Source organism: Canis lupus, chromosome 19 (genome assembly GCF_011100685.1).
Source record: "Canis lupus familiaris isolate Mischka breed German Shepherd chromosome 19, alternate assembly UU_Cfam_GSD_1.0, whole genome shotgun sequence".
Taxonomy (NCBI): domain Eukaryota; kingdom Metazoa; phylum Chordata; class Mammalia; order Carnivora; family Canidae; genus Canis; species Canis lupus.
This window is the reverse complement of record NC_049240.1, coordinates 48242105-48246503: the sequence shown is the minus strand read 5'-3', so window position 1 is coordinate 48246503 and position 4399 is coordinate 48242105. Positions and strand designations below refer to the sequence as shown.

The 4399-nt window shown below is 38.7% G+C and overlaps 1 pseudogene; it reads left to right on the top strand.

Moving 5' to 3' along the window:
• Positions 1-873: 873 nt before the first annotated feature.
• LOC100855501 lies at positions 874-1347 on the top strand (annotated as a pseudogene).
• Positions 1348-4399: the final 3052 nt, after the last annotated feature.

Here is a 4399-nt window from a genome sequence, read left to right as displayed (position 1 = left end):
GAAGGAGAAAGAAAGAAAGAAAGAAAGAAAGAAAGAAAGAAAGAAAGAAAGAAAGAAAGAAAGAAAGAAGAAAGAAAGAAAAGAAAAGAAAGAAAACAATACAAGATAATGCAATTTAAAAATGAGCAATTTATTCTACCTAAACACTAGACAATGAATTAATAACATTCAATGGCTTGCACTGAAAGACTTACTGAATTACAAATACAGCCCTTCCAGGATGTTAAAAACATAATTAAGAGTAGCCTGAAATGGAAGCACCCAAGATGTGCAAACAGTGTGGTTATATAAGAAATAAAACATCAAAATAGTCATTTCACATTATCAAGCAAAGTTCAGAGCACAGTAAGAATTAAGTATTCCAGAGAGGGTTCTGCATTCACTTACAACTCCTCTAACTGAAATTAGAATTGTCATCTCCTTTCCTCAACTCACAAGCTATACTAAAGGAATATAGTCAACTGGAAAACAAAGAGCACTTGACTGTACAGATTAAACCAGTTTTAAGCATTTTCACATAAAAGCATACATCACGAGATGCGTTATACAGCATTATTTCCACAAGATCAAATTCTTACCTTTTCCTCATTCAGATTGGCTACTAAGTACTGTGTACTTAAGGATCGGATCCACTGCTTTCAAAGTTATAAGTCTGCATACCAGAAAAGATTTCACTGAAAGTAAAGGGTTTCTAGGTGCCTGAGTATCTCAGTGAGTTGAGAACCTAACTCTTGATCTCAGATCAGGTCTTGATCTCAGGGTCATGAGTTCAAGCCCCACATAGGGCTTCACATTGGGTGTGGAGCCTACTTAAAAAAAAAAAAAATTAAATGGCTCCCTTTCTTGGGTGGCAGTAAGAGCAGAGAGTGTGTCATGAAGGCCTCAGGCACATTGCAAGAGTACAAAGTGGTGAAGCACTGTCTGCCCACCCCCAAATGCTGCACCTCTACCACATGCAAATATTTGCACTTAATCATGTTGTCACCAGCTCTTGCTTCTGACACTTTGTGTCTCAGCTAAAGAAGATGGAGTCTTTGGGGGAAATCATCTACTGTGGTCAGGTGTTCAAGAAATCCACCTTGTAGGTAAAGAACTTCAGCATCTGGCTGTGCTATGATTCCCACAGCAGCACCTACAACATGTGCTGGGAGTACCAGGACCCAATCACTGCAGGTGTTGTCACCTAGTGCTACCGAGACACTGGGCACCCGACATAATCCAGACCATGAAGGTGGAGCAGATTGTAGCCAGCAAGTGAACTGACCAGCAGGCAAGCAATTCCACGGCTCCAAGATCAAGTTCCCACTGCTTCATTGTGTCCTACATCGCCAGCAATGTCACACCTAACCACCAAGAGGCCCCAAACTTTGTTTTAGATGTAGAGCCTCCTTGTCCCCAGGTTTGTCCAATTAAACACCTTGGGAAAATCAGGATTCTCAGGAGAAAGAAAGAAAAAGAGAGAAAGAGGAAGGAAGGAAGGAAGGAAGGAAGGAAGGAAGGAAGGAAGGAAGGAAGGAAGGAAGGAAGGAAGGGGCTCACAAAGAGAGCTCAGGTTCAAGCAGCCTAGGAAGATCCTGAAGTCACCTTCTCCCAAGGACACAATAAGCTACATATTGAATAATTTTCTCTAAATCAGTCCTGAAAAACTGATTAACAGCACCTCTACAACAAAGGATAAAAGAGCCAGATCAAGATGGGTAGGAGAGGCAGAGATGTGCTCTTGCAAAAACCCCACCTCAGGCCCAGCAACCCACAATCAAAAGGGGTCTCAAAAAATGTTACTTTTCCCTGAAGGACCAAGAGGTTCATATCCCCACATCAGGCACCTCAACCCTAGGCTCCTGCACCAGAGAGATGAACCTTCAAAATGTAAAACCAGTGGGGATTATGCCCAGGAGAAACAAAGAACTATATGGAAATGGAGAATCTGCTCTTAAAGGACTCACACCTACAAACTCACTCACCCCAGGACCTAGCACCTACAGTTAGCAGTTAGAAAAGCACCTACAATCTTAAAGCACTTAGCAATCTTAAAGTGCAGGAGAGGCAGAAAATCAATGCAGCTGTCTATGGGGATAGAAGTGCTAGCGAACAGCAGTTTGGGATCTCTATCTTATTAATGCCAGCATTGGCAGGGGCCACTTTGGCAATCTCCCTCTCACCTGCTGGTGCACGTAGGCACGCCCTCCCCTCAACACCATGGTCATGCCACAGCTGTCCTGCCAGGCACCCTACATATCTCATGCCACAGCCCTGGCCTGGCCACAGCCAGCAGACATGTGCAACCCATACAGGGAACTAAGCCCTGGCTCTAGTGGCCAGAGGGGACTGCCCTTCTGGGTTCCATAGATCACCTTCTACACAAGGCCACTCCTTGAAGATTGGGAGAAGTAACTATTTCACCTAATATATAGAAATAAGCACAGAGAATCAGGCAAAGTAAGAGACAGAAGAATGGGTTCCAAAAGAAATATCAAGACAAAATCTCAGAAACAGAACTTAGTGAAGTGAAGATAAGTAATCTACCTGATAGACTTCAAAGTAATGGTCATAAAGATGCTCACCAAACTCAGAAAAAAAACAAACAAACATAGAACTTCAACAAATAGATAAAAGAAAAGAAAGAAAGAAAGAACCAAACAGAAGTCATAGAGCTAAAGAATACAATAACTGAACTAAAAAATACACTACATGTTCAACGGAAGACTGGATAAAACAGAACTGATCAGTGACCTGGAAGACAAAGCACTGGAACTGACCCAGACATAGCCGAGGGGAGAAAAGGAATTAAGAAAAAGTGAAGATATCTTAAAGGATCAAAAGAACAACATCAAATGGAGTAACATCCATATTACAGGGATCCCAAAAGGAGATAAGAGAGAGAAAGGGACAGAAAATTTATCTGAAGAAATAATGGTTGAAACTTCCCTAATCTGGAGAAGGAAGCAAACTACCAAATCCAAAAAGCCTAGAGAGTTTTAAATAAGATGAAGCCAAAGAAATTCATACCAAGATACATTGTAATTAAAATGTCAAAAGTTAAATACAAAGACAGAATACTAAAAGCAGCAAGAAAAAACAACTTTTTACACACAAGGTGGATCCCCTAAGGCTATCAGCAGATTTTTCAGCAGAAACTTTACAGGCTAGAGAAAAGTGGCATGATATATTAACGTACCAAAAGGAAAAGAACTTCCAAGTAAAAATACTCTACGTGGCAAGGTCATCATCCAGAATACAAGGATAGATAAAGAGTTTTCCAGATAAGCAAAAAGTTAACGGAATTAATCAACAGTAAACTGGCTTTATGTTAAAGAGACTTCTTTAAGCTGAAAAGAAATGGCACTGATTAATGAAAAGAAAACATAAAAAAGAAAAAAAATTACTGGAAAAGGTAAATATATTGTAAAGATTATAGGTTAATCATTTATAAAGCCAAAGTAAAGGTCAAAAGACAGGGGGTCTGGGTGGCTCAGTCAGTTAAGTGTCTGCCTTCAGCTCAGATCATGATCTCAGGGTCCTGAGATCCAGCCCTGAATCAAGTTCTCCACTCAGCAGGGAGTCTGATTCTCCCTCACCCTCTGTGATCTTTCTGGCTCTTATGCTTTCTCAAATAAATAAATAAAATCTTAGAAAAAAAAAAAGGTCAAAAGACAAAAGTAGTGAAATTAACTAAAACTACAATAGTTAAGCGATACATAAAAAGATGTAAATGTAACATCAAAACAAAATGGGGGTAAAAATGCATTTTTGAAATGTATTCAAATTTGAGTTGTAATTAATTTAATATAGTCTATTATGTAAATAGAATGCTATATGTGAACTTTGTAGTAACCACAAAGGTAAAAACTTATAGTAAATACAAAAATGAAAACGAGAAAGAAAAAATATCTACACATAATACTCAAGAAAGCCATCAAACCACAATGGAAGAGGAAAATAGAAGGAAAAAGAATGGAGAGGATCTTCAAAATGGAGGCTATCTACAAAAATAGCCAGAAAACAATGATCAAAATGGCAATAAATACACACCTATCAATAATTACTCTAAATGTAAACAGATTAAATTCTCCAACCAAAAGACATACAGTGACTGAATGGATAAAAAACAAGATGCATCCATACGTTGCCTATAAGTGACTCACTTCAGAAGGATACACAGACTGAAAGTGATGGGATGGAAAAAGATATCTCAAACAAATTGAAATTTTAAAAAAAGCTCATGTGACTATACTTACATCAGATAAAATGGTCTTTAAAACAAAAACTGTAATAAAAGATAAAGGAAGACATTGCATAATAATAAAGGGGTCTATCCAGCAAGAACATATAACATTTATATAAATATATATGTACCTGGGACACCTGGGTAGCTCAGCAGTTAAATGTCTGCCTTCGT